At 47.1% G+C, this 21,773-nt stretch overlaps 1 protein-coding gene across 1 annotated transcript in view; it reads right to left on the reverse strand.

The window, feature by feature from the left end:
* The window catches only part of PLXNA4 (plexin A4), a 449,849-nt gene that overhangs the window by 238,049 nt on the left and 190,027 nt on the right, over window positions 1–21,773 (reverse strand). The gene's annotated exons all lie outside the window — the stretch shown is intronic.

The raw sequence follows: 21,773 nt of genomic DNA on the forward strand, positions 1-21,773 counted from the left end.
GGGTTACCAAACAATAAGTGTCCTGTTCTATCCTTTCCTTAGCAAGAATATATCATGACAGGTCTTGCAGTGACCTCTGAGCTGAATGATGTTTCTCTCGACAACAAAAAAAAGATAAAAATGGACCTATTTGGAAGAAGAGGCCCCAAACCTCCCCGTAGAGTTGTTGCAGGGTGTCCAGTGCCTCTGTCAACGTCAGAGCTCAGAAGATGGCACAGAGGCCTGTATGCTTATATAGAGAGAGAGACAGTGGGTACTGCCCTCTGCACTGGGCTGGCTTTAGCATACCCAGTCCTGCACAGCACCCTGGATAGCCCCGTCTTGTTCTTCTCCCACCTCAAGTCTACTGAGTGCATTCCACTTGAAGATGGGGGTCACATCTGCTGAATGCACATTTTATCCCTGGTGGTGGCTTTGTTCTTAACCTGGCATAGGAGCTCACTAAATGTTTGCAGAATGCATGGTAAATGGAGCAAAGAGATGAGTAAAATTGATTGTATTACTTCCAGCTGCCTGACAGTCTGTTTGAAGATACTGGCCTTAACATGGATCATCCTCTGTGCCATCCCCTTCCCCAAGGACTCAGCTGTAATGAGCCCTAGGGGGTGGGTTGCTGCTCTTCTCCAGATGTGAACTCACGGGGTACCTTCCAGGGAAAACTAGGAAGAGCTAGGAGAGAGAGAAGTGTCCCAGGTTGGCAGATGACAATCATGAGGGCTGTCCCACTGTGCCAGCCCAGTGACAGAAGCTAGCCTCTTCAAAGGCCCCTGCAGGTCCACGATGCCTTGTGTGCGCACTCACTGCTTGGAGAACAGAGCCCACATGTGTTGCACTGTAGGTACCGCGTGAGCCACAGAAAATGATGCATTGATTGATTTGCTTATTGAGTCTTTTATTTATTGTGCCCAGAGTGATGGATGAATTTAGTAAAGAAGGAAGGAGGAAAGGGACAATCAAGTTTGGAGACTGGTATGTCAGCTGCAAAGGCTGGACCGCAACCAGTTATTAGTTTGGAAAATAAGATTCTCCCCAGTCCTCACTTTCTCTTTTGCTAAGAGAATTTTTTTTCCAACCCACATTAATATAAGAAAAATAAAAAATGTGGAGAGTGGGGCGGAAGGAGGAAAGGTTAGAGCAGGAAGAGGGAGTGAGGCCAGAAATTTGTTTAACAGAATCATTTCTGTGCCTCCTTGAACACTTTGATTAAAGCCAGGGGACTAAATCAAAGCCACTGAAAGGAAAAATAAAAAGATGTCTGAGAACAATTTTGTTTGCTGGAATTTTCCCTCCTGTGTTCTATTATGGTGGGGGTGTGGCTGCGTGTGTGTGTGTGCACGCATGCGTGAGAAAAAGTTCTATTTGGCCCTCCTTTGATCTTTCAAAGAAAAGAACATTTGAAAAGGAAAAGTAGAAGAGAAATGGATACCAGTCTTGTTCCCTTCTTTCCTTCACTTCCATCAATAACTCAACTGGATCTAAAGTGAGGTATGAATAGCTATTAAGCCCAGGCAATCCACAAATGAAAATCTGCAGCATGTAATAAGAGGGTTTCCAAGGCCACTACAGCCACCAGGGATTCTCTTAATCATAGGCCCTCTCCCCTCCCCTGGGCCCACTTAAGTCATGAGACCATTTAGAGGCCTTGATACATGGTCAAGTAAGGCCAAGATGGGAAGAGCAAGATGGAGAGGCCTCCAGTTCATACTTCCATCTTCAATGGGTTTGCTGTAGAGCCACCTGCAGGGAGGGATACTATTGATGTGGTAGGGCTGCTACAAGCTCAGAGAGGTGGCTTGAGATAGCAATATTCAAATAAGACGAGACCACAAGCACTCATTTCTGGGTTGGGAATTGGTGTAACTAGCCCCCTTGCTCCCCAAGGAGGACCACATGCTTTCTACACCAATCTCATGCATCTTCAAAACTTCACACAAAATAGTGATAAATCAGGGGCACCTAGACTAAGAAACTGATGCAAATGCTAGAAGCGCAGAGATGGGAGTAAGCTGCAACTTGCACGCTAACTCTGACTGATTGATAGTGACTTCCTATAGTGCTGTGTTAAGAATGACTATGGGGTTGAATTTGCACTTAGTAAGAAAGTATAGTGACCCATTAACTGATGTCTGCCATAAGGGTTAGAAGAAAGTCCTGGTATCACATGCCATGTTTATGCCAAGTTGGTACACTTAAAAGAACACTTGACTTGAAGTCAAAAGACTACAAACCATGACTTTGGGAAAGACACAGATCTTTTCTGAGTCACAGGTGCCCTATCATTAAAAATAATAATAACAGGAAAACTCATGTATGTATATGAATTTTGCAATTTGTGAAACATGCATGCATGCTACCTCTTTTATTGTAGTAAAATATACATAGCATAAAACTTACCATTTTAGCTATTTTAAGTGTAAAGTTCAGTGTCATTAAGTACATTCACACTGCTATGTAACCATTACCATTACCACCATCTATCTTCAAAACTTTATTTATTTATTCATTTATTTATTTATGAAATGGAGTCTCACTCTGTCACCCAGGCTGGAGTGCAATGCCGCGATCTCAGTTCACTGCAACCTCTGCCTCCCAGCTTCAAGCAATTCTCCTACCTCAGCCTCCCAAGTAGCTGGGACTACAGGCGTGCGCCACCATGCCTGGCTAATTATTGCATTTTTAGTAGAGATGGGGTTTCACTATGTTGGCCAGGCTGGTCTCGAACTCATGACCTCAAGTGATCCACCCATCTCAGCCTCCCAAAGTGATGGGATTCAGGCATGAGCCATTGCACCCAGCCCCCAGAACTATTTTATCTTCCCAAACTGCAACTCTGAATCCATTAAACAACTCCCCATTCTCCCCTTCCCCTAGCTTCTGGCTACCATCATTATACTTCCTACCTCTAGGAGTTTGACAACTCCAGGAACCTTATATGAGCGGAATCATACAGTATTTGTCCTTCTGTATCTGGCTTATTTCACTTAGCATATGTCTTCAAGGTTCATCCATGTTGTAGCACATATCAGCATTTCCTTTCTTTTTAAGGCTAATATTCCATTATATTATATGGATAGACCACATTTGTTTATCCATTCATCTGTTGATGGACATTTGGGTTGCTTCCATCTTTTGGCTTTTGTGAATAATTCTACTATGAATATGGTTGTACATCTGTTTGAACTCCTGCTTTCAATTCTTTTGGGCATGACCCAGAAGTGTAACTGCTGGATCATATAGTAATTCTATATTTAATTTTTTGAGGAACCATCATAGTGTCACCATCTGTTCTTACATTTCAATTAGTAATGCCTGTTTGAAAAACTTTATAGAGAAGTTGAAGGGTCACAAAGAGATAAAGGTTGGAGAAATTCAAGTTGAAATCATCCAGGTATGGCCTGAGCCTGGCCAGGGGCACGTGGCAAATTGCCCTCCCCTTCTGCTGCCTGTGGCTGTCTTGCTCAGCAGAGCACCAGGGTGGAGGAGCAATAGCTTGAATCCATCCCCTTTGTCACTTGCCTGGTGTGGTCCCTGGGCCAGGACCAGTGCTCTAGTGGGGAAGAACATTATCACTCATGGGCAGCAATGTTTCCCTGGGCAGGGGGATGGCTCAGATGCTGCCCTCTGGAATGCAGACCCCTTTGTGGGAAAGGTGGGGCTGGGTGTGGGGAGGGAACAATGGGGAGGGATGGGCAGACATGATGGGAGGAAGCCATTCACATTTTGGTTATGACATATTGGTGTCCGGACTTTGTCATACGGAGAAAATGACAGGATATTTGGATAGAAACTCAGCTTTCAAATAATGGGCTAACAAGAAAGAAACTCATTGCCTTTCTTTGTTCCCCAAAGCCCTGGCAGCTGGTGAGATCAGAGCTAGCCTGCCAGAGTACAAAGCTTTAGACTCCTTGTCCTCTCTGCGCTGGGGCAGTGGTTTCATGCCAGCTCACAGCCATTAAGAGGCTGCGCTGCCTGGATGCGGCCCAACCCAGGGCACTGTTGACATCTGAGAATGGCAGCCAGCTTGACAGACTCTTCCTTTCTCCATAAAGTCGTCAAGAAGTCACTGGACTTAAAAGAAGGTCATTTAGCCCCCTTTCTGCCTGGAATGGACATTAGTGAAACCATCCCAAACTATCAGGAATTTTCCTTATCACCAAAAATTCCCATTCCGTGGTCTTGCTGAGGGAATGCGGAGAATGATGGTTCCTTTTTCCCACTACGTTTGTTGTTTAGTCCTGTGGTTAAGCTAAGTGGGCTCTGGGATGGGAAAAACCCAGTTTGACTCCCAGGGCTGATGCTTCTAGTGTGTGAATTTAGGTGAATTATTACAGTAACTACGTCACTTAATCTTCATATTCTTCATCTGTTAACTGGAGAAAACAAGAACACCTGCCTTATCTCAGTTAATAATATCAGGAGCCTGGCACCTAAAAGCACAATGTAAGCTCTCAGGGTTACTGTCCATGCCAGTGGAGATGTCCTCCCTCCCTGGGGAAGACTGCACCAAACCTTCCCTGACAGACGTCCGTCCTCGTGAATGCCTTTCCTACCAGGGCTCCCAAGAGCTGGATTTGGGCCTTTCCGGGATAGCAATGGCTTCTCACCAAATTTGAAGCTCTAGGAAACAAACTTAAGGGCTCATCTCATTGAAGTCTATGTCTGGTTCATTTAACTGCTCCATCAATAAGCTGAGAGAGCTCAGCAGTGAGTCAATCAAAAGCACTGGTGAATAATAGTCCCTTGAGTACACTGGAGAAGGTGTCCCTCCAGGGGTTTCCAGGCCTTGCTTCCCCGGTCTTTCCTATGGTGTGTGTGTGTGTGTGTGTGTGTGTGTGTGTGTGTGTGTGCGCGCGCGCACGCACGCACGCGCTTGTGCATGGGGCAAGAGTGTGATGGCGAGTGGGGTTAGGCTGAAAGTCAGAAAACTGGATTCTAGGCTCACCTCTGTCTTCAGCAAGACCCTCCCCCTTTGGGGGCTCAGTTTCCCCATCTCTAAAATAAAAGTTGTACAGTTTCATTTCTGGAATGACTTGTGGTTCAGTGGATCCATGACTCTGGAACTGTGGCTGATGGACGGAAAACCAGAAAAGAAAAGGAAGGCAATTTTCCATGAGGCAGAAGGGAGAAGTGAAGTGCAAATCCAGGGCTCCTGAAACTGAGGGCACAGAAGAGGGGCTTCAGAAAGAGAAGACAGGCATCAGCAAGTAAATCTTTCCTCTGTCAAGTGCTCTTGAAACCCAGATCCCTGAGGAAATTACTGAAACTCAATTCCTTTGAGAATGTTAAAAAGTGAGCTAGCAAAGCACATTGTGAAGAAGAAATCTGGGTGTCCTGCCTCCTCTGCTTTCACGTCGCTAACCACAGGAGATGGGACTCCTTCGCCTTCACAGTCCCTGGGGTGCCTTCCTATCTTTCAGGGAGTTTGGGGACTCCTCCAGAGAAACAGTGAGATGAGTTACAAGCTGTGAACCTGTCTCAATAGGACTGTCTGGTTACAGGGAGCTCCATATTAAGAGAAATTGGAAGAAATCTGTAATCCAATCATGAAGCCGGGGATGATGGCGAGTTACCTCCTGTAACACACACAGTACATTCAGAGTTCCAGAAAACATTGTGCAGGAGCCAGAGGTGAGAGCCTCCATTCTTTTCTCACTTCCATGACCAAGAGGGTCTGTCTTTTAGGGTAATAGACCCTGTGCTTTCTGAGTCTTGATTTTCCTACCATTAAAAAAAGAGAAAGGCCAGGGGTGGTGGTTCACGCCTGTAATCCCAGCACTTTGGGGGGCTGAGGCAGGCAGATCACAAGGTCAGGAGTTCGAGACCAGCCTGGCCAACATGGTGAAACCCCATCTCTACTAAAAATACAAAAATTAGCCAAGCGTGGTGGTGCATGCCTGTAGTCCCAGCTACTCAGGAGGCTAAGGCAGGAGAATTGCTTGAACTCAGGATGCAGAGGTTGCAGTGAGCCGAGATCGTGCCACTGCACTCCAGCCTGGGCAACAGAGTGAGATTCTGTCTCAATTAAAAAAAGAGAGAGAGAGAGAGAGAATTAAATAAGAAGTATTTCTTTCCCTTGGCCACCTCAAAGTAGGGGCTCTTTGGGAAATAAAAAGTAACTATTTGGAAAGAAGGGGAATGACTGATGTTGTGGAAAAGAAATTCCAGCAAAGGGCCATTTATAATTTACCCTGGAAAAATTAGTTGAAAGAATAATTGGCATCTGCTGTTGGAATATGATGATGAGAGCTTTAATTTTTTGTTTTTATTATTTAAAAAAAAAAACAACTTTTTTGAGACAGAGTCTTGCTCTGTTGTCCAGGCTGGAGTGCAGTGGTACAATCATAGCTCATGGCAGCTTCAAACTCTTGGGATCAAGTGATCCTCCCACCTCAGCCTTCTGAGTAGCTGGAACCACAAGCACTTGCCACCATCCCCAGCTAATTTTTTTTGTTGTTGTTATTTTTGTAGAGACAGGCTCTCACTATGTTGTCCAGGCTAGTCTCAAACTCCTGTGGCTCAAGTGATCCTCCAGCTTCAGTCTCGCAGAGTGCTTGGATTACAGGCATGAGCCACTGTACCTGGCTGGTGAGAGCTTCAAATAAGCTAAGAAAGAGATATCTAAGATTACCTGGAAATGAAACACTTACTAAACATGGGTTCTACATGTGGATATAGAGTAATTGCAAGTTGCAAATCATTAACTACATCGGCTATGTTCAAGAAATAGAAGTGAAAATGTTCAGGTGAGTAGCCCCTGGGCTGGGCTGTGGTGGCCACACAGACTCCCTTGCCTAGATCCAGAGACTGCTAAGGATGGTGGCCTAGCAGCTCTGTCATGGACTATGACCAAAGAGGTATTTCCAAAGGATCACCATACACTGAACTCTTCAGGTGTGACAGCAAGTGGGCAGTGTACCACCCTCAAAAAGGATACATACCTGGGGGTGAGGTGGCAGGGAAGGAGGGAGATGCAGAAGGAACTGCCTTGGAGCCTGGAAGAAGAAAGGTGGGTAGAGGTATTGGGAAGAAAGGATGAAGGATGCAGGTGAGGAGTGGGGTGGGGATTGGGGGATGAACACAACACACAAGAAGATGGAGAAACCCAGAAGAATCATGAGTACATAATAAAACCAATAATAAGTCCCCCTCTCATGCAGGGGACATCACTAGAGATGACACGGTCCAGAGGAAGGACACATCTGGCTGATACAGCTGACCACAGGTTGGAGCAGTATGTTTCTGGGGAGCATCCATGAAGACCAACAGAGAACGAGAAGGACAGAGCAGTAAAGGGCACCTGCAGGGACGGAACAGCCACCAGGAGCCAGACGCTTTAACAGAACTGACTTGAGTTGAGCCCTCACAACAGACCTGCGGTGCGGGTACTTATTAGATAAGAGAGCGGAGGACCAGGAAGGCCAAATAGCTAGCCCAGGGTCCCCCAGGTGTCAGCGGTAGAACTTCAGTTCTGCTTGTCAAAGCCCTCTCTCTTCCTACTGTGATACTTTTCTCTTAATGCTCCAGGCCTGACAGAGGGCAGAGATCACAGGGGGTGTAGAAAGGAGCTTTCTGTGATGACATAGAAAACACCCACGCACCATGGGGGCAGTCGGCAAGAGAGAAGAATGTCTTGGAAATGGGCTGAACAGCAGGGTGTTGATTGGGGCCAATGTCAATGCCAGGTGTGATCAAAGGAGGGGCAGTGTCGCCTCCATAAGAAGGGAGAATGAAGGGCATTTAGAGGGAGTGGAACAGCAGCTTATTTGAGTATTCTATTCTGGTTAGTGTTTTTCACTTAAGTTAACTATTTGATCAACTACTAAGGTGTGAGAGAAAAGAAAAGCAACAAGGAGACATGGGAGGAGAGAGCCGGGTGGGGAGGGATGCAGCTGTACCCACACAAACCCTGGCTCCCTGTTGCTTTCCTTCCTGCCAGCAGCTCCTGGGCCTGCCAGGCATCCAGAGGAGCAGCTGTCTGAGCCTAAGCCCCGCTGGCGGGAACCCCCACTGACCTGGGGACCAGAGGAGGAGGTGGGCTGTGGTTTCTCCTGTCACCCTCTGTCTGCCCAGGCTGACACCTAGAGCGTCTAGGGCAGGGCCCTCAGCTGCCTGCACTGCGGCTCACAGCACCTGATGGACACACAGGTGTGGCCCATCCTGCTGGGCTCAAATACACCTGCTCTGGGCACCATGCCTGTCCCCATCAACAGTCGCAGATGAAGCTGGGGCTGAGGAGAACTGACAAGCAGATGTCTGCTGAGGAGCTGGGTCCCACCCTGAAGGCAGGCAGCCCAGCCCTCCCAAAGCACATGGTTGCCAGGTGAAATTTGCAGTCACCAGCCGCCAGCCACATGGTAACATTGGATTTCAGGCGATGACCTTGGGAACCCACATTGCATCTGCAGCGGGTGTCTGCATTCACCTCACATAGCACTCTGAAAATGTTTGCCACTGTCAGCACCACCTGAAGGGGCTTCCCCTGCAGTCCTCTTTTCCATCCACCCTCCCGTAATCCAGACGATGCCATTTCTCCATCCTGCCGCACACCTCCACATTTGATTTTCCTGCTTGGATCTGCCTGGTCTGATGTGTCTGGTTGCTCAGAACCCAGAGCCTCTCCCAGCCCTTTCACAGGAGTTGAGATAATCCCTAATGCCTCTGCCATTTGACCAAGACAGCTCCTTTCAACTTTCCCTTCCCCTCAGGCAAAATCAGCAGCAGAGACAGGACTAAGCTGAGTGGCCTAAGCCCCTCCTTTGATTCTCAGGCCCCCAGAGCCAACCAGGCGCCAGAAACCTGCTAAGACACATCACCAGATCCCTTGCTGATATCATAAGCATTTTTCCCCTTCTCAGCAAAACTGACAGGACATGGCTTCCCGGAAAGGAGGTGAGGGGAGGAGTCCCCAAGCCTGGTGAGAACAGAGGGAGCACTGGTCGATGGCCCCTGTTTCTCTGCTGCCACCCCAAGGAGCCTTCCAAGGAGAGCAGACTAATGCCTGCACTGGCTCGGCTAATGGAAGAAGCCAGGGGGCTGTATGGAAAGAATGGAAGAGCCCCCCAGTGGGCATAACATACACCAAAAAGAGAGGGCACCGACCATCTGTGTTGACAGAGAAGGACATCCCTCAGTAGACTTCACCAAAAAGCAGGCACTTCATGTCTACCCTGAAACCATCACTTTGAACAAAGAGCTCATCAAAGAAAGGGAATTTTTATAGACACCCTATGGAGGAGTGATTTTGATTACTAATCTGTCCATTATGGTCCCCCGAGAAGTAGGTATAAAAAGATGGTATGTGGCTGAGTGCAGTGGCTCCTGCCTATAATTCCAGCACTTTGGGAAGCCGAAGCGGGTGGCTCACAAGGTCAGGAGATCAAGACCATCCTGATTAACACGGTGAAACCCCGTCTCTACTAAAACTACAAAAAATTAGCCGGGTGAGGTGGCAGGTGCCTGTACTCCCAGCTACTCAGGAGGCTGATGCAGGAGAATGGCATGGACCCAGGAGGCAGAGCTTGCAGTGAGCCAAGATCGCTCCACTGTACTCCCGCCTGGGTGACAGAGCAAGACTTCGTCTCAAAAAAAAGAGAAAAAAGAAAAAAAAAAAAAAAAAGGTATGCAGCGTGGCCCCTGACAGCAGGTTTGAGCTCCCTTGCAAAGGGGACTCCAGCATTTAATGTGGAAGAGGCAAGAGTCAACTTGGGTGTTCTTCCTTCCCAGTCTTAGCTCTGAGTATAGAAAATCCAGGTGCACTCCTCCCAAAGTGCTGTTCTGGTGGGTGGATGCAGAGAGGCTGCCCATCACTGTGTTATCACAGATGCCGCCCTGGATGAGACGCAAGGGAAGTAGAGGCAGCCAGCTGGCGATGGGACTACTGGGAAGCCCACAGGCCTTGCAAGCCAGAGGTGCCATGGTTTCTTGACTTGGACGTGGCCTCTCAAATGCTGGAGAATGTCCAGCCCACAGCCTTTGGTGATGCTCTCCTGGCCTTATTTAGAATTCTTAACGCTGGCAAACAACTTTTATAAAATTATCCATTTGTATTTGGATGCATACCTAAAAATATCCTTTAGCTGTATTTGGTTAATAAAACTAGCCTTGTTCTACCTGTATTTAACGGTGCCGGCTCTCCTGGACTCTGTGTGTGTGCCTGTGTGTGTGTTTCACCTATTTCTATTCCAATCGTATCACTAATAAATGTCAATGTATAAGAAACTCATGCAGAGGAGCAGTGAGCAGATTCTTTTCCTGTATTCTGTTGACTCCTTCTTATCACCCCTTTCCCCCCCTGCTCCAGCCCCTAGATATTGATGGGTGTGACTGAGCTAGGCCATCCTCTGCCGTTAGGCAAGACTGTGTTCCTGTGTGGGCATACCACGTCCCAGGAGTCAACGACTCACTTTTGCCCCGAGGGTCCCCAGTAAGGCTGCATTTATGCCTATGGCAGGCAGGGAGAGCTGATGCCTGGTTGGCATGAGCATCTGAATCAGTGTCGGCCACATGTGGATGGTCACGCTGGTGGGCAGAGGCAGAGGTGGGGGGGGCACAAGAAGAGTGAAAGGAGATCCCAGAGAAGGAGCACGTGGAATGGGAAGGCACGCTTCCAGATTAGGGCTGGTCTGCAGACACGCGTGCCCCGTGGTCGGGCTGGGGAGACAGGTTGGGGTGGAGAGGGAAATGGGGGTGGGGACTAACAGTGTGAAGGTGGAAATCATGAACCAGGTTTTAAGTCCTTTGGCTCCATGTTATGTATAGAGAAGGCACAGAGAAAAGAATACGGGAAGTTAAGACTGGGATGTTTGGGAGGGCAAGGAAGGAGCTTACCAAAAACTGTCCAGGAGACCCTCTGAGACGACCCAAGACCCTCAAAGAAAGTGGCCCACCATCTTCAGCTACCTCTTCTCTACCTTTCGGGATCTTACAGCTATTCCTGTATCTCCCTAATCTCAAATCACTTCTTGTGAGAGTTTCTTGCCAATGATGTCAGTATCTTTTAGATGTAGGAGTGTATTTCTGGACACAGTTCCCTGAATAAAGCCTTGGGATAGAAAATTAATCCTCCCCCTAGGAGATCATAAAACTGGGGCACCAAGGGGCCTGATGGCTAAAACCAAAGTCGCAGTGAGCCTGGAAGGGAGGCAGCCACTCGGGAGGGAGCCTTAAACTCGGGTGAGGACGGGGACAGTGGCCAGAGATTTTCACAGACGTCCTAGAAAGCGATGAATTAAAGAGAAGGCATCAGGGACAGTAACTCATTTATCAAGGCCCATGGTTGGGCCTCTCTGATCTGCCCCTGCCTCCTGACACACACACACACACTCTCAGTCTGGGCCACACCCAACCACTGAAGACTGCTTTAATCCATGAAAACACACTGAGAAATAACTCTAGGGAAACTTGATTGGGAAGGTAAGCCCGATGTGAAAAACTGTAATCATGCATCCAAAGCCAAAAAGACACGATCTTTTGATTATCTGTGCCACCACTCTGATTAATGATTGTTGACCATTGCCTCTAGATTGACACCTGCATTATTTTTGTCCCAGCCTGGCTTATCTCCTATCAATCAATGCATCACCCACACTCCCAGCAGCTGTACTAAGGTGGTCGGGCACATGAGAATGCTTTGGGGAAGATTTATGTCACGTGACATGTCATGTGCCACTACATTAGGGCTGCAGGATGAGGTATTGAACAAAGGTATCACCCCTTCCAGCAATGAGCTTCAATTTTCTAATCCAAAAGAAGCAGAAACAAATGGTTAAAACCAAGTCAGAGATGATAACCTTGAGTGGCTCTGCTGTTTTGATGTTTAATTTTTCCCAGAATAAACTGTATAGCATTCAGTATCACCACACGGATCACACATGTGGTGTGGCCTGGGCCCTGTTTACTCAAGCAGTTTCTTCTTCATTGAAGGGGTCCCTCCTGTTCCCTTAGGATTTGCGGATGACAGTCCTCTGAAGGAGGTCAGGTGGACCCATGCAGATCCTTCCTCCCAGTGGCATCAGCTTAGCTACTGCACCACAGCCTTCAAGCAGGAGTGGAAACCCCTACACCAAGCAACATGTCCTCTCTGTCTTCATTTCCTCCAAGGTCAGATGTTACTCACCCTCTCCCATACCTCACACACTGGAAACCAGCATAATGCATTAGAGAGATGAAGTCTTTTAGAATCAAACCCACAAAGGTTCAAATCTCCAGCACCTAGTAGTATCTGACATAAAATAGGTACTGCATACATATCAATAAAAGAAATTCTGGCTCTGTCACTCACCAACAGTATAATTTTGTGCAACATCTGGAAGCCTCAACTTTCTCACCTATAAATAGGGAAAGTTGGGAGGCTTACAGAAGATAATCTTTGTCTGTGGGTTCAGCAGAGGGCCTGGCATGGAGAGCAGGAAAGTGTCTCAAAAATTGGCATTTCTCCAGCATTTATTAACAAAAACATAAAATAATTTAATGCAATGCCAGCTATATAATGCCAAACATTTATTGAGTACTTACTATGTGCCAGGCACTTTTCTGAGGGCTTACCATCCATTATCCCTTTTAATCTTCAAAATACTATGTGGTTGGTAAATATCATTATTCCCATTTTGCATGGGCACTAATTCCAAGCTTTGAGGTGGCCAGGGCACTATGTGGTCAGGTAGCAGAAGTAATTATAAAACCAGGAGAGCAGGCAAGACAAGCCCTGGCTGCCCATGAGTCTTGGGCTGCCCAAGAGTCTTGTCCATGAGTCTTAGCAACTTCATTGCTAAGTTCACCTTTAGCCACAGCAACCAGGGACTCCAAGTATACCTTTTCCCAGAGGACCCAGTCTTGCAATGTTCTCTCCAAGGTCTGGAGAAGTCAAGAGGAAGGGAAGGGAAGGGACAGACTTCCAGGCCTTAGTGCCTCACGATTGGTGCCAGGCCTCCGAAGTTCTAGATGTGCATACAGTTAGTGAAACCAGCAGAGTGGCAGCAGGAAAGGTTAGATTTTGTGTGTCTGGCCATCAGCTCCTCACATTTTTCTGGCTTGTCTTATTTTCCACTGGAAATCCAGATTCCATCAATGCTCTAAAGCTAGGGAACCTACTGAAGTCACCATATTCAAACTGTAAAACAAATACGCTCTAAACCACTGGGCCTTTGTTGGGGGAAAACAGCTCTTAGATGGTTTGGCTACTAATTTTCGGCTTTTTAGCAGTGACTTAAAATAATGAGGTGCCCATGGAAATACAGGGGTGGAGGAGGAGCAATATAGGGACAACAAAAGAGAGGAATCTGGGAGAATGGGAAACTTTCATCAGAGATAAGAAATCTTACTGCCCTTATCAGGTTTTCTGTTCTATCAGGGAGGTCTCCTGGCTTTAATAAAATCTTTTTCCCTTTAAACTCTCCTATGCAGTGGGGCCTTGTATTTAATGGGAATATAAGAGAGATTCCAACCTGAGGCTCAGGTGGCCAGGAGCTCCCCACCCTCCAGTCCAGCAGCTGGGATTGATTGCAGAACTGCCAGTTCAGCGACACAAAGTTGCTGCACATCAGACAGTAATCATGAGCCATTTGATGCTGACCTGGGCCAAGTGAAGATGGCAGCTTGGCTCCCGTTCATTCCTGTTTGGACAGAGAAGGTCATCCTGGTCTTTATTAAAAGTGGAGCAAAGGAGTAAGTGATGAGTCACAATATGTGATTGATTAGGGGCATCTGCATTTGAAAGCCTCCGTGGCCTTCATCCACGCCTAACTCCTTACGGTTCCCATTAGCACCAGGAGATTGTGTTCATTAGGAGCCGCTGATGTTGATAAATTCATCTCTCCTGTCACATACAATTCTATCCAGGGTCTGGCTCTCAGTTCTGAGGGGTTGATCCACCTTGCCTTAATACCATACGACAGGCTCCTTCACAAAACAAGCAGGGTGTCAAAGCCTAGCTGTTGGGAGATGCCAGGCCTATACCAGCAAAGGCTGGAGGGAAGGTAAGAGTGAGCAGCTGGTAATTAGAAGCTACTGGTGGGTATCAAAATGCATCCAACAGACGTCTTCAGACAGGAACACACATAGAGTATCTGTGGGTCCCAGGAGCTGGTGTAGGTTCTGGGCTATTATTCCATGATTGCCAAAGAGTCACCACTTGTTGAACCCTCGAATCCTAACCACAGTTTCTAGCTCTACCAAACTCCTGTTTTGCCAGTTTTGCCCCCAAGACAAATGGAAAAGTCATGACTAGCAATATGAATCAGTGTGAGGCACTTGTACCAACAGAGAGCATATAATTTTTATCTAGCAATTTCACTAGCAACTCCAACAAACTCACTCTTAAAGCCAGAAAAGCATTCCAGCTTTCTACAGGGAAAATGTATGTGACGGGTAAGCCACCCAGAGTCAGTTACAACTACCCTGTCTGCTGTGGTACAAGCTCTGTGTGGGTCCTTTTCAAGGTGTCAAAGGTCTGATGGACAAGGTGCACAAGTCTGTATGTGAGAAGACAAACAAAGGTGAGGCTGTCCCCACCCTCCCCATTCTCATCCTGGGTATCCCAAGCTCATGTTAGCAAGGCCTCTGAGGCTGATGTCCTCATTTCATCTACATGCCTTTTTCCAAGACAGACACTTTAGCTGGGATTTTGAGTCCTGCTAGTAGAGGCTTGTCCTACTAGTAGAGGCTTGGGCAAGGCCAGAGTAGGAAAGAAACCTAGTCAGGCAGAGGCTGGTTGGGCTTTCCAGGCCCATGTGGCCAGTGCTTACACATTTTCCATGTCATCTTGATCCTTCCCCTTAACTCCACCCCACCCAGCCCTCAGAAGGATTTGGGACATCATGAAATTCACACAGATGTCTTCCTTAGGATCCAGAAACCCGGCTGTCCCCCAAGAGGTAGAAAAGGCTCAAGAATAATGCCACACGGACTGGGCTCCTCAGCCCCAGTTCCACTCATCAAAAGCAAATAGCATGTGCATGTTCTGTGTGTGGCACTGGAGACCCAAAGACAAATTGTTGATGTTCCTGCCCTAAAGGGTCTCATGCAGAACTCAGTAAGAAAGACAGGCAGTTGATTAACCACAGCACAGTGTGATCCATGCCAACATGGACATGCTAGAGGACCCAGTAGCAGTCCAGGAAAGGGAGTGATTCTGTCTACCTGGGGAAGGGGAGGATAGGAAGGACAGATCAAAAAAGGTTTACTGGAAGAGGTGACATCTGAGCTGAGAAAGAGCTCCTAGAGCAGTGAAAATGGTGAGGAAGACACTGTAGGCAGAGCAACATGTGTTCAGTCAGAGGGGCGGGAAACAGCATGGCGTATGGGGGAACTAAGCACAAGTGGGGACTGCCAGCATGAAGAATTAAGTGAGGGAGAGCTTACGTGGAATTCAGAAAGGAAAAAGGCAAATAGGAGCCAAGGAGAGCAGGGAGCAATATTTCCTTCCAGTCCAGCCAGTCCCTTATGTGAACAGAAAACAGCAGACAGTAGGGTTTGAGTCCCAATGCCATTGGCATGACCCTAGACCAACGCCTTCACCTCAGGGGACTCAGTTTCTCCATCTGCAAATTTGGAACAGCCCCACCTGTAGCATCTGCCCCATGGTGTTGCTGTCAGAATAAAATTTCAATAAGGTTCTCGAAGCGTTGCTCCTCTGAAGACTGTGGAGAGCTATGGCGATGTGAAAAGGTCTCAACAATCATCACCAGGGATCCCAGCATTGGCCCAGGGACTGTACCAACTTTGCTGAAAGTCCTTGGAGCTCACATACTAAGGGGAAAGCATCTATTGCTCCATAAGGCGAAAGATCCCCAGCCAAGGATACAGGGGAGGGAGGAAGAAATCCGTGTCTCTGCCACTGCTCCATGGAGGAGCAAGATGCTGGGGTCCCTGTGCCCCCTGCATCCTGATTGAGTATCTGTTTCTCCTCATTTACACTCAACTCAGCTCTCCAAATACCTTCCTTTAAAGGATTTTTTTTAAGGCCCTTCAAACTCAGCAACTATAAACAGTGATGTTAGGCAAGGCACTTTCAGCAAGAGGCAACCATAAGGAAATAAAATTGCTGCTGTTAAATCTCCGCTCTCAGGAAGCGATTTGCTCAGCAATAACCATTTCTCAGGAGCCCTGATCAATCACTGTTTGGGCAGGAGAGAAGGCCTTTCCAGGTCTCCTGATTTCTCCGCCCTGCAGTGGAGGCAGCGCCCACCACCTTTAATTTCATGCAGCAGGCCCTGATGGTGGCTTTGGCCTGGATTTGGACACAGAAGAAATTGTCCCTGTGACTGTCCTAGAAAGGACACGAGGTAGCCATAACTCCTACCTGGCCCCACCTGCACCCAGTCCTCCTCGATCCTCTCTGTCTTCCCAGGTCAACCTTGGGTGCCAGGCAGGGTTAATCCTCTCTGCTTTTAGCAGGAGGAGCCAAATCCCGCCTATGGCAATGTTTGCTTATGGAGAAACTTATCTTCCTGCATTACTCTCTCTTCATCAAATGTGAACACCAGCAAAAACTCCTTTCCCAGGCTCATGAAATGTGTAAAAACAAAATACAGAAAAAGAAATCCTACACTAGATTCCCCAGATGTTTTCTATGAGGCAATTGGATCTCTCTCTCTCTCTCTTTCTCTCTGCTAGAAAAGGCTATTTAGGAAAAGCCAGAGAATATGAGATGCTTGTGTTATGAAATATCAGCCCAGCAGCCTTGTTTTCTGGGACCCAGTTGGAAAAAACCCAGATTCCCAAATAAGTAAGTCCTCTCCTTTTCCTAGCAAAAATTGCTTTAAATGATTTCAATACTAAAGATCATTTTTCCAAGTCAAATGACCTTTGCCTCCTTTCTATAGCCTCCCCTAGAATGGCCTGTACAGAATGTGTTTCCCTGATAAGCCCAGAGCTTTTCCAGACACAGTCTTCTACAAACTCAAAAGAAAAAAAGAAAGAAAACAAAGGAGAGAGCTGGAAGGATCAACTCCCCTGTGCAGTAGGAAAACTGAGGTGCAAGATGTGACATCTTCTCCCATCTCTGTGGTACCCACACATCTGATTGGGCAGCACAGAAAATGGGGTACCACAGCCTCCCCTTCTACGACATTCCTCATGGGTCCATAGGAGCCCCCCTCCCCACCTTTCTGCTTGGAGAGACCATTTGATTTCCTTGTGCCCCTCAGTGGCCACCAGCACCAACTCAGTAGCTAGGTTCTGCTGCCCACTTGCAAATCCTTTGCTCTCCGGAAGATACATGTGAGCAGGAAGCTATGGCCCGGGGTAACAACTGAAATGCAGAGACCTGGGACTGAGGAGAGGAAAGAGCCAGGATGGATGACAGGGGAGAGTGCTGTTTCTCACAGCACAGCCTGGCACAAGAGAAAAGAATGGCAACACACACCCATGTTCCACTGGAGGCCACAAGCTGAAACTGTGGTATGGGAGAGGCAATGGATGGGGCTTTCAGGAGCAATCCTCCAACTTCTGCTGACATAGCACTGTTCCCCCAAATATTGGGAGTGAGGGTAGGAAGAGCACCATAGAGGTTCCATCACCCACCCCACCCGACCATCACACGCTCCTGGTGAAACCATCTATGCTATTCTCCAATTATCTTGTTTCTGTGAGAAACACGTACGTTATTCTCAAGAGTCCTGACAGTACCTGGAAGGGAGCACTAGCTGTGGCAGCTTGGCGTTTCATGCTGCAGAAGTGATTGTTGCTCTGTGGGCCAGAGGTCTAGTGTTCTCAAGTCATGGAAATAGTGATTCCTCCCATTGAAAACTTAAGACGTGCTTTAGAGAAAAGAGTAGGAGTGTTTAATTCAGAGCTCCAGCTTCTCACCACCCCCGGCACATGGCTGGCACATGGTATATCCTGGGTGATTATTTCTTGAGTCATTGGTTGATGCCAAAGTTCTCTACTAGGCAACAATCCCTAAAGATTAGAAAGGCCTAAAGCAGGCTGTGTCCTGGGTTGTCCCCTCTCCCCTAGCATGTCATACTTCTGAGGACTCTGCCTATCCCTAAGGTGTTCTTATGAGCTCCTTATTCCCTAAAAATACTAGACATTCCAAGAAGTTTCACGGATAACAGCCATGGCAGATGATTAACTTCCTCCAGTCATTTCACCTGGGTCTGCGATCTCTCCTATGCAGAATGAGTTTCAAAGAAAGAGAATGAGAATGAGAATGATTATTGAAAAGTCCCTCCCACCTCTCATATTCTTTGAGCTGCTAAGATTTGAAATTTCACTCAATGGTATCAGGAGGTTCTGCTAGTTGAGATTTAGTCTACTTTAAACCAATGACAGCCAAGACAATTCTGAAATGGGCATTAGATCGGGTTTTTTTTTGTTTTTTGTTTTTTTTGAAATGGAGTCTCACTCTTTGTTGCCCAAGCTGGGGTGCAATGGTGCAATCTTGGCTCACTGCAACCTCTGCCTCCTGGGCTCAAGCGATTCTCCTGCCTCAGCCTCCTGAGTAACTAGGATTATAAGTGCACACCACCATGCCCAGCTAATTTTTGTATTTTTTGTGGATACAGGGTTTCACCATGTTGGCCAGGCTGGTCTCGAACTCCTGACTTCAGGTGATCCGCCCGCCTCAGCCTCTCAAAGTGCTGGGATTACAGGCATGAGCCACCGCACTCGGCCAGATCTTTTATTTATAACAGATGGCATAACATTTGGTACAAAATTCCCCATGATCAGAGATATTCAAGTGGAGGCGGGACAAGTGGCTTGGTTGTTGTGTGTGGGCAACGGTGGTGTGTATTATGGGAGTTGGTACGTTAGCATCCAAAGGGTGATTACACCAGGCAGTGTCTCATGTCCTTCCTCATATGGGAGCCTAACATGCAGGGGAGAACCAGGACTAGGTTGATATGACCTGGCTTTTACAAAACCCCTGGAGGAGGGAAAGAAATGGAGGCAGCATGTCAAAGCCTTGTCTGAGAAGCATTCCTTTCTCCAAAGCACCCTCTGTCTTACAGATCCCCATGGACCTTGCATACCTCCATGGAAGCCTTTGCTCTCTGTATTGTGATCTATTTACAAGTACCTCCCTCCTCAGACTGTGGGCTACTTAAGAACAGGGCTATGCATCCACTCTTTGATATATAATGTACTCCGAGCAACCAGCACAGTGGCAAGAGCATCATCAACATCAGTCAAATGTTGAAGGAAAGAGTAAAAGAATGAACGAAGAAATAGTCTTGTTCAAGGTTGCAAACCACCAGTGACAGAGCCAATCTTAAAACCAAGGCTTCCAGAATCTCACACTATAGCTCTTCACAGTCACTCTGCAAATTTCAAAAACAATGAAAGATAACATCCAAACTATTACCCTTTTTGGTGTACACACTGTCTCTAGATTTCAAGGCCTTTGCAGTAGGGACCAGTTACTTAATTCTTGTCTGGCCTTTACTAGTCAAAGGTATGTTCTTGGGCTTCATATGTTCTTGGACTTGCCACCACCATCACCCCTCACCGCCCCTGCACCTCATAATATAACAGTGGCTTAATACAACAGAGGCAGGGCTCACCACATTTTATAATGGTGTTGGCTTATTTATGGCTTGAGAATTGCTTGAGATGCTGAAACTGGCCCCATATGGGATTCCAGGAGTAGAAGCAGCCCCTCCCCTTGCGGCTTCCGGGAACTACAGATAACTTTTTTAACGAATCAAAATACTAAAGAAATAACCCTCCCAACAGTTGTTATCCATTGCTCAACTCCCTGTAGAGAGCAGCCTGTGGAATTTGCAGCATTGTGATCATGTGCAAAGGGCAGCACCAGGCCCTGGTGGTGATAACAAGGAGGCATATTTATCTAACACTTCTCCCCCAGGGAGCCTGTTTTTCCGCCACTGCAGTACTGTGGCCCTCTTGGCTCACCCTGCCTGGTCCCTGACATGGCTGTGGAAGCAGATGGGTGGAATCAGAGAATCTGCCCAGACAGAAGGACCAAGGCACTGAGAGAGAAGATAATATAATGTGGCCTTTCATCTCCTGGGGTGTTCCTAAAGTATGGAAGATTGCCATTCTCAAGTAATTTCATAATCCTGATTTAAACTTGCCAACATTCCAGAAACCCAGAAAATAGACAGCAGTCCTCCACGGGGAGGCAGAAAAAGAGACAGGACAGATTTAAAGTATCAGGAGCAGGGCCTCATGGGAGTTCAGACTGTGCTTGGCAAAGTCAAAACAGATGACACTTTAGAGCAGTAGTTTCCAAACCCTATCACTCAAAGAACTTGCTAAAGCACCGATTGCTGGTCCCCAACTCAGAGCACCTGCCTCAGTAACTCTGCGTCTATGTCTATCAAATTCTCAGGTGATACTGGTCCAAGAGCCATGCCTTAGGGGGAAATAGCATTAACACCAACTCCAGTAAATTAGGCAAGATACCAGGAAGAACTTCCACTGCCAAGGTTAAACACAAGAATAAGATCAGGTTACAAAGGACAGTTGTGGAAATCTCCTGAGTTAGAGACTCATGTTTCTGAAACGGATCTGAATCTGTTCTGCTTAGCTACAAGGTAATTTTATCTACCATGGACTATAATCAGTTTCAATACAAGATTATAGGGCATCTCCAGGATCCCAAGCACTCTGCTGGGCACTGTTATCTGCAATAGGCAGCACTTGCAAATTGAGGACTGGTTGGTTTGGTTGTATCCTTGTTATAGATGGGGAAACTGAGGCTCAGAGATTCCTGCAAAGTCTGACAGTTGGCATGAGGCAGAGACAGGATTCAAACTCACATTGCCAGTCTGATCTTGTCCCTTCTAGATATGAGGTAGGGAGCAGAGATGCACAGAACAATATTTTCCTAAATTGTATACTTGAGACAGTGTCCTACAAGATATAAAACAAAAAAGAAGTGATTCAAAATGTCAAACGGCCAAATAAGTTTGAAGAAAACAAATGCAGCGGAAAAATCTTTTAGACTTCTCAGGTGTTTTAATTTACTTAAGCGTGCAGTGAATCTCTAAGAGGAGGCTATGTAGCATTTCTCAAATTTGACCAGATAATCTTTTATTGAAAAACATCTATTTAAATTTCAAGCGACATTCCAGTTGCGAGGAACACGGTCTGGAAACATCTGGCATGGATATTAATAAGGCAAAGAATTTATACCCCTAGTTCTACTTCACATACACTCACACATTTGGGATGAATGCGGAGCGGATATCTGGTGTGATTCAAATCAGATTGGAACAGAGGACTTTCCAAGATCCTGCAACATTTGCCCAGGGCCGAGGCTTTAATGGAGAGCACCAGGAGCCCTGAGCAGAGTCCAGACACAGCCAGGTGCCACAGGGCCCGGTGAGCACCCCCTGCGCCCGCAATCCCTCCAGGGCAGGAGCCAGAGGCGTCTGGTCGTCATCTGTGCACCCCCGCAGGCTTCCTGACGTGAGAGACGATTCCCACCAGAACTGTTAGTCATTCCAGTTTCTCTCAATCAATTATTCACACTCCTGTTTGCTTGCTTTGAGAGAGAGGAGGGGGAAAAAAAGCACAGAAAAAGCCACAGGGGATGATACAATACAAGGGAGAGGGGAGAAAAGAAAGCTGGGGGACTTTTCTGGGCTGGGTATAGGGTAGACCACTAGATGTGCTTTCTAACAGGTCACCTGCCTTTGTCCTCTTGGACAAAGCATACAGGCTGAGGATGTCTCCTTCTTTCCCTGAAGCCCAGAGAAGAGGAAGCGGGAAGAGGGTTAAGAGCACAGCCAATTGCAGGAGTCAGAAAGACGCATTCCAGTCTCCAGTATGAGCCCTTCATGGTTGTTTGCCTTGCCTGCTTG

Source organism: Chlorocebus sabaeus, chromosome 21, assembly GCF_047675955.1.
Source record: "Chlorocebus sabaeus isolate Y175 chromosome 21, mChlSab1.0.hap1, whole genome shotgun sequence".
In the NCBI taxonomy this organism is placed as follows: domain Eukaryota; kingdom Metazoa; phylum Chordata; class Mammalia; order Primates; family Cercopithecidae; genus Chlorocebus; species Chlorocebus sabaeus.